The sequence below is a fragment of the Phodopus roborovskii genome, unplaced genomic scaffold, assembly GCF_943737965.1.
Source record: "Phodopus roborovskii unplaced genomic scaffold, PHOROB, whole genome shotgun sequence".
NCBI lineage: Eukaryota > Metazoa > Chordata > Mammalia > Rodentia > Cricetidae > Phodopus > Phodopus roborovskii.
In genome coordinates this window covers 23630107-23642411 of record NW_026126459.1, presented here as the reverse complement: position 1 = coordinate 23642411, position 12305 = coordinate 23630107, and positions in this window count along the sequence as shown.

Here is a 12305-nt window from a genome sequence, read left to right as displayed (position 1 = left end):
CAGAAAGCTTACTGCTTTCATGGAGATTTAAGCACTCTGCAGCATCTCTCTCCCATCTATCCCCTGCCCTAGGACATTCTGCACACAGTGGAAAACATGGAACTTGTAGTTTGCTGACTGGAAGCTGTGATGAAGGTTGGGATCGAGAAACTATTTTTCTTTAGAGCAGTACATTACTGAGATTTGAGAAAAGACCAAATGTCTTGAGTTTCATTGGCCATTCTCACTTATTCTCAGCACCTAGACCAATTGTGTGTCTCTGCTGCAACCTCAGCCTGCTCCAAACCTCACGGCAGCACCAACTGAAGGACATAAACCTAAATATTTAGAAGGCAATGTGATGGGCAAATCATTTACACTTGGCAAAACAATTGCTGTACCTTCTGATCCTGGGCCCAGAACTTCCCCAGCTGTGATCAGCTTTACTGTCCCCGATGTGAATGCCCTTCTATGGAGCAAGCCTCAAGTCTAATCAGAAAATGGTTGGTTGTTTACCCTCACAATAGGCATGCCACTGTTGACCTTGCCTGGTAGTTCAGTAGTATAACATTCAGGATCAATAGCCTAGTGAAAGTGTCAGTGACAGTCATCCATCATCCCCCCCCCCACCTGCCCTTCCTCCCATAGCCTGCAGCACTCTCTAGGCAGTGGGGAGGAAGTTCAGCTCACTTCAGCTTGAATGTTCTGTGTCCTGCAAACCTGTATTGTTAGGGGCCAGGAGTTCTTAATTGCTTAAGGAGCTGGGATGTAGACAAGTGTTGGCTCTCTAGGTTCTGGTTGTGTGGTGGTTTGAATGGAAATGGCTCTGTAGACTCATAAGAAGTGGCATTATTGACAGTGTGGCCTTGTTGAAGTAGGTGTGGCCTTGTTGAAGGAAATGTGTCACTATTGGGTGGGCTTTGAGGTTTCAGAAACTCAAGCCAGGCACAATGGCTCACTTTCCCTTCCTGCTGCCCATAGATGAAGGTGTAGAACTCTCAGCTTCCTTCTCCAGCACCATGTCTGCACTATGTCCCACCATAATGATAATGACTACACCTCTGAACTGTAAGCCAGCCCCAGTTAAATGTTTTCCTTTATAAGCATCCCTGTGGTCATGGCATCTATTCACAGGAATGAAACCCTAACTGAGACAGATTGTTTGCCCACTTGATCAGCTGATTTCTGAGTTCTGATCTGTAACAACATTTGCTACAACTGTGGCTGTTATCTTTATGGTCTAGACAGGTTAATGTGCCTGAAAACAAGCAGCAAGTCTGAGAAGCTAATAAGAACTTTTCATTGAAATCCAGATTGTTCCATTTCCTTCATCTGCAGTATCTTTGTTATCATCTTTTGTTTGTGTTTTGTTTTGTTTTTTGTTGTTTCCAAGACAGAGTTTCTCTCTGTAGCCCTGGCTGTTGAAGAACCACCTCTGTAGACCAGGCTGGCCTTGAACTCACAGAGATCTGCTTGCCTCTGTCTCCTGCCTGAGTACTGGGACTAAAGGTGTGCACCACCACCTAGTTGTTGTCTCCATCTTTATGTAAACATCTTTCCGAAAAAACAGGAACAAATGATGAATAAACCAGGGTCTTGGTGATAGTGTTGGGGTGAACTGAAGACTGGAATGGACAGAAAACACCAAGAACTCTGAGTCCAGAGAAGGTAAATCTATAGCCTCAACAACCCTCCAACTCTACTCCCAAATCACCAAACTCAAGTCAGTCAAAGTCTGGGTCTGTGGCAGCCTTACCCACCTCTCAGCTTGTTTTGCCTCATGCTGTCCTGTTGGCAACCTAACCACTTGGCGCTTTGTCAGCCTCTTGCTTCCTTGTATAGCCTTCTTCCTGCCGTTTTGATGTTTGAGCTAAAGGCAGACTGGGAGGAGTAAAAAGCAAAAAGAGCAAACAAACAGATGAACGAGTTTTTTCCCCACCAACATCTGTTTCTTCTGGATGGAGTATGAAATGATCCGAGGGAGGCAGTATTGACAACCATACTGACTAAGCCAATTAAAAGTTTTGCGTCCTTTTTGTTGAAGGCTGGGCTAAGAGCAGGTTCATGTCTCTGAAAAGTTACTTGGTGCTGTGAAGCTCAGGTTGGTCTCAAACAAATAGCAATCCTTCTACCTCAGCCCTCCAATACTAGAATTTCAGGTGCAAGACTGCCATGATCTTTGGGGTTCTTTGTTTGTTTGTTTGTTTTTGACAGTTCTCACTAAGTACCCCAGGCTAACCTACAACTTGTTATATAACCCAGGCTGGCCTATAACTTGCCATATAGCCCTGAGGAGTCTTGACTCATAATTCTTCTGCCTCATTCTTCTGAGTGTCCATATATTCCTGCACAAATATAAATACATAAGTTAAAAAAATGGAAACTGAGTGTGCTGGTTTATGTCTGTAAATGAAGCACTAGGAAGACAGGAGGTAGGCAGGTTGCTGCATGCCTTTAATCTCAGCACTTGGGAGGCAGAGGCAGGTGGATGTTTGTGCACACCCTTTCAATAAAGATTTGTTTTATTCTCATTTATTTGTTTGAGTGTGGATATGTGCACGTGAGTGCAAGTACCCTTGGGTGCCAGAAGAGGGTGTTGAATCCCCCAGAGCTGGAGTTACAGGCAAGTGTGACATGGGTGCCGGCAACCAAGCCTTTTACCACTGAGCCATCTTTACAGCCCCTTAGAGTTATTTAAAAATCTTCAAAGTGTTTCCATTAATAATAAAACAAAATTAAGAGATACCCATCCTCATCAGACTCATTATTTCTTCCTATCCTCAGATTTCTCAGTGGAAGTTAAAAAGGGCAAGGAAGTACCAGAAAGGTGAAAAACAGACAGACAGCTGAACCTGTGGGAAGCAGTTGCTAGTCACCTAAAGCCCCCCTCATCACAGATGAGGCTCATAGGATTTTCTTGGGGTTCTTAGAAGCTTTCTTCCCTGTTAAATGGCATTTCATAACACTGCAAGTATAGACAACCCCATCTTCCATTTGGTACTCACTACCAGAAAGCTGTAGACCCAGTAAACAGTGCACAGCTCCAATTTCCCATGCCAGCATGGGTGGGGCCCTTTGGCAGTTATGTACATGTGGAACCTGGGAGATGCATCTGGAGATGAGTAAAGACCTCTCAGTCTGAAAACCTGGATTCAGTCCCTAATACCTAGTGGAAGGAGATTCTTGAAGGTTGGCTTATGACTTTTACCACCATGCACCATAACGTGTGTGCAAACACCTCCACTTGTACTCACACATAAGTAAATAAGAAATGCAATTTTCTGTTTGTTTGTTTGTTTGTTTTTCGAGACAGGGTTTCTCTATATTGCTTTGGAGCCTGTCCTGGAACTTGCTCTGTAGACCAGGCTGGTCTCGAACTCACAGAGATCCGTCTGCCTCTGCCTCCTGAATGCTGGGACTAAAGGTGTGCGCAACCAACACCCAGCCAAGTAATGACATTTTTTAAAAAGATAGGTACCATTGAACTGCTGCAGTGTTGTAGAAATCAGCAGGTGAGCGAAGAAGAGCTTCAAGCTCAGCATCTGTTAACACAGCAGCCTCCTAAAGTTTGCTTTTGAGCACGAAGTGTTAGAAAGGTGACCTGGCCCCTCTGAGAGGGTCGTGGTAAAACACCCTATGTTCTCCAGAGGTTCCGGGGGAGGGCAGGCACTCTGGAAGGACCTGGGAGCAGCCCAGAAGTTACCACTTCCTGACTGAACTCTGTCCACTCCTCTAGCAATCAGCAGGTGTCACTGTGACTGTGTCTCTCACCAAAGCACACGCGTGTAGTGGAGACAAGTACGTCAGTCTTCTAGAGCTGTTGTCTTGGTGACAATAGTAAGGGCCAGCCCCAAGGGCATCATCCATCTCTTCTGGCCCCTCTTCTTGCCGAGGCTGATTTCTGTTCCTTTCTGCCCCAAAGGCAATTTTACTGTCTGACATTCAGTCAAAAGCTGGCCTGGCCCATGGTCATGACAGTGACGCATGCCTTTAATCCCAACACTCAGGAGGCAGAGGCAGGTGGATCCTTGTGAGTTCACGGCCAGCCTGGTCTACAGAGCAAGTTCCAGGACAGCCAGAGCTACACAAAGAAACCCAATTTCAAAACAACAAAACAAAACAAAACTCCAAAGCTCAGCCTGGATAGATTTTCTTAAGACATAGAAGGTAAGTGTGCTTGCTGTGTTGCACCCCCCCCCCCATTGTCTTTCACCCCTCAGTTGACAGAGCACAGAATAATGGGTGACATTCACCTACAGGACCCTTCTCATACCTGCCCCTACCAACACCATCATTCCCCTACCTGACCAGAAGATGCAGAAGACTTGACATCTCCAGGGTTTGTCTGGCTGTAGCAGAGAAGACCAAAAAGAAGAGCACAGAACAACTCAGTGGAGAACTGTGGAGTCAGTCTTGGCCTTTGCCCACACCTGTGTGGGTCCAGCCCCCTCAGATTCTCACAGGGAGCCCAGGTGAAAAACAGTTATGTTGAGCATTTATAATGGTGAAAACTTCCATCTAAATTGCATTTTATTATTCTATGAGTATAGCATTGACTTTGTAAAAAAACAGTCCATGGCCCATCTGGTACTCACCAAAAGAGGACTCGGTCCAACACTCCTTTGCATGAATTAAAGTGCCAGCTCATGAAGTTGACTTTTGCTGGTCTGTTTGTGTGAAATGTTTAAAGATACAGAACTGGAAAAATTTTTAAATAAAGCATAATAGGAAACATATAAATGTAGAAAGTGGTGGTGGCTCACATCTTTAATCCCAGCATTGAGAGGCAGAGGCAGATGGATCTCTGTGGATTTGATGCTAATCTGGCCAGTTTCAGCCTAGCCAGGGTTACATGGGGAGACCCTGTTGCAAGCACACACACAGATATAGCCCTGTACATTCTGTGATTAGCCAGTGTTATTAATGTGATGTGAAGTAGCTGCACTCCTCCAGTGCACTGCAGGCCAGCAGGCAGGTGGGAAATAGCTGCAGTTGAGTCAGTGGGCGCTCAGGGGACATTTAACAATATATAAACATAATCTGTATGATCATTACCACTAACTTAAAAATAACTCCTGTGCCTTTTTCTAAGCAGAATATTTGTTTATCTGTAGTCTTGGCTTTTCACTGAAGTAGGCTTTTATATTCCACATTTGCTGCCAATTAGTATTGGTGAGTAGAGACCTGGTGTGGTGGTGCACAATTTTAATCCCAGCACTCAGGAGACTGAGACAGGGGGATCTCTGTAAGCATGATCGATATAGTGAGTTCCAGGACAGCCAGAGTTACACAGTAAGTTTCTCTCTCTTTCCCTCTCCCCCCTCTCTCTCTCACACACACACACATACACACACACACACACACAATGTTTGAATGCCTTCTTCTCCGCCCCCTCCCCTTAGGTAATGAACAGGGTCTTCTATGTTCCTTCCCTGGTAATAGCTAAGAAGTAATAACATGCATGTTCATTTGCATAAACATCTTCCTGTTCATCCTGCTTGCTTATTCCTGGGCCACTCAGTCACATTTCTCTTTTTAGACCTGACAGACTTCTCTAATGAAAACCTGTATGTAAGGACTGTATGTAGGGTTAAGAATTCTTGCAGCTCTTTCAGAGAACCCAAGTTTGATTCCCAGCACGTATATCTGCTGACTCACAACCACCTATAGCTCTAGGTCCAGGGGATCCAGTGCTCTCTTCTGGCCTCCTTGGGCACTCACATGCAGATATCAAACACACACACACACACACACACACACAAAGTAAATTTTATTATTTTCTTAATGTGCATTTGTGTGTGCCTGAGTGTATGTATGTGCACTATGTGCATGCAGTGCCCTTAGGCTCCACAAGAGGGCATAAGAACCTCTAGAACTGGAGTACATAATATGTGTGCTCAAGTGCTGTTAACCACTGAGCTGTTACTCCTGCCCCATAAAGACACAAAGCTGTGTGTACTAATGACTGGAACCAATAATCCAAACCTGGCAATCAGTTTGCTCACTTGGGAAAGGTTTCAGTGGCTTGTCAGCCGTACAACTGCTATTAGTTGGTAAAAGCTTGATAGCAGTCCTTGAGGAAAGAAGCAAGCTGGCCAGTGTCATTCAGTACCTTCAGCTCACTCTTTGGGAATGTTTTGATTCTGGGCACCATGTGGTCCTTGTCACCACCGCACAGCCACCATAGCATTTCTGTGAATCAATACAGGACAATGTGTCGATTTAAAGTCACTTTAACCTACAGCCATAGGCCTCATGCACCTCAGGATAACACCTGCATTACTAGGATGTAGCCCAACACATATGTGGAACAAGATTCCTAGGAGTTACAGACAAGGTCAAGGTCATAGGAAGGGCTAGTGCTGTGACAAGCCCAGTGCCTTTTCTTTCTTTCTTTTTTTTTTTTTTTTTTTTTTTTTTTTTTTTTTGGTTTGGTTTTTGGTTTTGTTTTTCTTTTGGTTTTTCCAGATAGGGTTTTTCTATATTGCGTTGGAACCTGTCTGGGAACTTACTCTGTAAACCAGGCTGAGCTCGAACTCACAGAGATCTGCCTGCCTCTGCCTCCCGAGTGCTGGAATTAAAAGTGTGTGCCACCAACGTCTGGCTGCTCAGTGCCTTTTCTACTCCAGTATAATAAGATGGCCCTCATAGAGATTTATATTCTGTATTTTGTATTAACCTACAAGCTAATGGTCTCAAAGGCAGTAACATTCCTCAGACAGAGGCTGGGGTATAACTTAGTGACATAGCACTTGCCCAGCATATACAAGGCACAGATACAGTTCAGTCCCTACCATGGGAGAGGGGAGGCCAAAACAAGAGTGTTTGTCTCTAGTTGTAAGTTATTCAGGGGCTACAAGAATAGTAAAGGGAAGCACTGATCCTTAGCTCTAAAGAAAATTGTCTGAATTTAGTTCTGTAGAACTAAAGAAAAATCAACTGGTATGACCCTGATTCAGCTTGGCAAACATAGGTTGTCTTTCTCTCAGGATGGTTTGGGGGTGTGTGTCTGTGTCTGTGTGCATGTGGGTGTGAGTGAGTGTGTGTGTGTGTGTGTGAGAGAGAGAGAGAGAGAATAGGGGTGTGTATGTATGTGTGTGTGAGTAGGAGAGAGAGTAGGGGTGTGTATGTATGTGTGTGTGAGTAGGAGAGAGAGTAGGGGTGTGTATGTATGTGTGTGTGAGTAGGGATGTGTGTATGTGTGTGTGAGTGTGTGTAGGTATGGGTACTTTTGGGTTGTATATATGTGTATGTGATGTGTGTATGTGTATGTATGTATGTGTGGTGTGTGTATATGACCTTCAGTGAACAGGGATCCTCCTGCCTTCTCCTCCTGAGTCAGGTACCTGGGCAACCATGCCTGTCAGCAACTCTTTGAAATCCTCTTCTCCACTCAGGCGTCAAAGGATAATAGAGCAGAATTACAGGGCTCAGGACTTAGAGCATCTGAGATCTGGTTTCCAGTACACACAAAAGCATTCCTGTGTTTAGTGATATCATTCTGAGGGAGAGTCCCCTCTTGAAGCTCAGTCACAAGGGTAGTCAGAATGCATTTGGCAATGTCTCCATTCTTAACCTTCTCAGTACCTGAGAGTTTGAATTTTAGACATGACTGTGTCTAAAAGAAGACATTTCTTTAAAACAAAAACATAGTAACAATGGAAAAAAACCCTAAATTATCAGATGTGGTGATTCCAACTACTTAGGATGGTCAGGCAAGATGATCCAAAAGAAACTGACAAAATAAAAAAAAAAAAAGTTTAGGCATGTATCTCAATGGGAGAGGACCTGGGTTTGTTCCTACATATAACTACAAAAAGGGAAAGCCCAAAATTAATATGCTGATTATGGGTACTTAACTGTCCACTTCAAAATTTATATTTAAAATTTGGAATAAAGTTAGACATGGGCTGGGCCGTGGTGACACACACCTTTAATCCCAGCACTCAGGAGGCAGAGGCAGGTGAATTCCAGGCCAACCTGGTCTACTGAGTGAGTTTCAGGACAGGCTCCAAAGCTACACAGAGAAACCCTATCTCAGAAGAAGAAAAGGCTGGACATGGTTCACACATACAATCCCAGCATTTTATATGATAAGGCAGGAGGATCACTTTGAGTTCAAAGTCAAACTGGGTCTCAGTGTGACACACCAGCCTGAAATATAATGTGAACAAAACAAACAAACAAACAAAAAACACATCATCTTTCTTAGGTTTTTGTTTCTTTTTTTAGTATAGCCTGGGGTAATCTAGGGTAGCCTGGGGTAGCAGCTCAGCCTGCACTCAACCTTCTCAACACATGGATGCTGACACTTTCTTTGAGACCATTGGTATCAGGTGCCTGGGAACCAACCGCTTCTGTTAGTTCACGGGTGAATAGCTCTTTTCTTCTTTTTATGAACAAAGGCAAAGATTTCCTCTTGGAAAAAGAGTTAAAAGTTCACATTTACAAGGAAGGTGTGATGGCACATTCTCAAAGTTCTAGCCATGGCAGGAAGCCAAGCCCACTCTTACCCGGTGAAAGTCTGTCTTAGCCAGTTCTCAACACAAAACTAAGTCAATTGGCATAGCTATGGTAGTCAAAGGCTTCTCAGCCTCCCAAGGGGGTCAGAGACTGGCCCACCTCCCATGGGGGTCACAGACTGACTCACCAGGCATGCAGCTGCCAGACCAGAGTCCAGTGACTGGCCTGAGACAGCCATACACCTATGAAGGCTTGCATTTTGACTGCCACAATTTAAAAAGTAGATGTAGGGGCTGTAGAAACGGCTTAGCAGTTAAGAGCACTTGTTACTCTTTCAGAGGACCGGGTTTTGGTTCCCTGAAACCACTTGGTGACTCACAGCTGCCTGTAATTACTGTTCCAGATCTGATGCCTTTTGTCTTCTGCGGGCACTTAATACATGTGGTGTACATACATACATTCAACAAAACACTTATATACATCATATACATTCTTTGTTGTTATTTTGTGTTTATTTTATGTATATGTGTTGCCTACATACAAATATGTGCACCACATGTGTGCCTAGTGCCCACAAAGGTCAGAAGAGGGTGTCCAGTCCCCTGGAACTGTAGTTACAGACAGTGTGAGCTACCATGTGGGGGCTGGGAATCAAACCCAGGTCTTCTTCAAGAGAAGCCAGTGTTCTTAATCAATGAGCCATCTCTCCAGCCACCCTGGGACAGCATTTCTATATCCAGCCTAGGCTGGCAGGGGCTCATGGCTATCCTGCCCCTGCTCCCTAGTTACTGGGATTGCAGGTGTATACCAAGATGTTTGGCCTCTTTTCTAGTTTCTTTTTAAATATAGACTTCTTTTTTTTAAGAAATATTTTTAGCTTATTTATTATTTACATGCATGATACAGGGAACCAAAGCCAAATATGTATGTGGAAGTCAGAGGACAACTTTGTGAAGTTGCGCCTCTACCCCCATCTGTACATGGGTTCCAGGGATCGAACCTAGGTTTCCAGGCTGTGTGACAGACACCTTTACCTCTGAGTCATCTCACCATCCCCCAAAATACAGACTTCTTGATGCATTCCTGTAATCCCAGCCAAAGCAGGAGAATTTCCAGTTTGAAGCCAGCATGGGCCACATAGAAAGTTCTAGGCCAACTTTTTTTGTCTCAGAAGAACTTAAACAAAATGTAAAAATTGTTTATATGTTAGATATTTGATCTGGGACATACATGAAAAAGGAAGAGAAAGGAATGATGATGTCTCACGATGAACATGTCAAATCGACTATCTTTGCTGCTGTTGTTGTTTGTTTTATTCTTCGAGACAGGGTTTCTTTGTGTACCCTGGCTGTCCTGGAACTCGCCCTATAGACCAGGCTGGCTTCAAACTCATAGAGATCCACCTGCCTCTGCCTCCCTAGCACTGTGATTAAAGGCATGCGCTACCACTGCCCAGCTCAAATTGACTAATGTGACAGTTTTCTATGTTGTTTAAGCATCACTTCAGCTGTTATCCCTCTAAATAATCCTTGGTATGTAATAAAAATTAAGGCATTATTCAAATTTTTAAAATTTTATTTATTAGGGATGTAGGGCATGCATGCCATGGCATATATGTAGAAGTCACAACTTGTGTCACAGGCTCTCTCTTTCCACTATGTGAATCCCAGGAATTAAACTCAGGTCCTCAGGCTTGGTGGCAAGCACCTTTGCCCCTCAGCAGCTCGATGGCCTTTATTTGTTTTTAAATTAGTGTACAAAGTAATGATCTTTATTGTGGTGTTTCATTCCTGCTCTGATACTCCCCCACTCCATGTTCCCTCACCCTCCTTGGACCCTTCCTCTCTCCAAAGTGTCCCTTTCTGTCTCATGTCACATGTGTTTTAAGTGTCCCTTTTGTTACCCTCTTTTCCCCTCCTACTTCCTTCCTTAAAACCTCTTTCTTCAGGTGGGAGGCATGGTGCACACCTTTAATTCAATCACTTGGAAGGCAGAGGCAGGAGGATCTTTGTGTTTCTGAGGCCAGCCTGGTCTACATAGTGAGTTCCAGGATATCCAGGACTACATGGAGAAACCCTGTCTCAAGTCTCTCTCTCTCTCTCTCTCTCTCTCTCTCTCTCTCTCTCTCTCTCTCTCTCTCTCTCTCTCTCTGTGTGTGTGTGTGTGTGTGTGTGTGTGTGTGTGTGTGTGTGTGTGTAATGTTTACAGGACATGGTGGCACATGCCTTCAGAGGCAGGCAGATCTCTGTGAGTTCAAGTCCACCTTGGTCTATAGAGTAAGTTCCAGGTCAGCCAGGGTTATACAGTATACAGAGAAACCTTGTCTAAAAAAAAAACAAAACAAAAATCAAATATAGGATCTGCAAGTGAGAGAGAATATATGGCATTTATCTTTCTTATGCTGTTACTTCATTTAATAATATAATTTGCACATCTACCCATTTTCCTGAAAATATTATTATTCCATCCTATGTCTGAAAAAAAAAACATTGTGTCTATTACCACATTTTCATTATCCAGTCATTTGTTGATGGACCTCTAGGCTGGTTCCATTTCCTGGCTGTTATGAATAGAGCACTAACAAATACAGACATGCAAATATCTCTGACTTAGGAATTAGGCTCCTTTGGGTTTGCGCCCAGGAGTAGTGTAACTGAGTCACATAGAAGTCTACTTTAGGCAGATTTTTTCTGTCCCACCTACTCACTCCCAAATCATGGTACAGAGATTTATTATTAATTATGAAAGCCCAGCTGATAGCTAGCTCTTAGAACTTAAATGAACCCATATTTTTATTGAACTACATTCTATCACAAGGCTTTTACCTCTATCCCATTTTGTGTGTCCAACTCTGTCAACTGTCTGGGTTCTCCAGTGTCTCTGTTTTTCTTCCCAGCATCCTCTCTGCCCACAAAGTACTGCCTAGCTATTGGCCATTCAGCTTTCTATTAAACCAACCTATGTGACAAATCTTCAAAGTGTATAAATATTGTTTCACAACACTTTACTATAAGGTTGTTTTTAAAGATTTTTTTTTGGGGGGGAGGTGGGGTGTAGTTGAGGCAGGGTTTCCTTGTGTAGCTTTGGAGTCTGTCCTGGAACTAGCTCTTGTAGACCAGGCTGGTCTCGAACTCACAGAGATCTGCCTGCCTCTGCCTCCCAAGTGCTGGGACTAAAGTCATGTGCCATCACTGCCCAGTTTGTAGAGTTTTAAAATTATGTTTGTTTGTATTTGTGTTTTGCTTTGCTTTTTGTGTTTTGGGGTGTGTGTGTGTGTGTGTGTGTGTCTGTCTGTCTGTCTGTCTGTCTGTCTGTCTGTCTGTGTGTGTGTCTATAGCCAAGCTTTCTTTGGACTGTCAGCTCCTGAATAATGACACTGAGACTTCTTACTAATTATGAAAGCTTGACCTTAGCTTAAGCTTATTTCTAACTAACTCTTAAAATTTAAACTAACCCATTTATATTCATCTACATTCCACCATGTGACTCATCAACTCTCTTTCATACTGTACCTCCTCCTTTCTCAGAGTCTGCTGGCAAATCTCTTTTGCCTCAGATTCTTTCCCAGAGTTCCTGTCTCTGCCTGGAAGTCAGGCCTATCCCCAGTTATTGGCCACTCAACTCTTTATCAAACCAATCAGAAGGGGTCATAGGCAGGTGAGGTTAAACAGAGACACATCTTCACACAGTGTAGGAAAGAATATCCAAACATGTCACAGTGTTGTGTGTAGGTCTGAGGACAACTTCCACATGTGGTTCCAGAAAGTGACCTGAGGCTGTCATGCTTGGCAGCAGGCACTTTTACCAGTGGAGCCAATCTGACCTGTTTGTGTTTTGCTGGGAAATGTCCATCTTGACTTCCA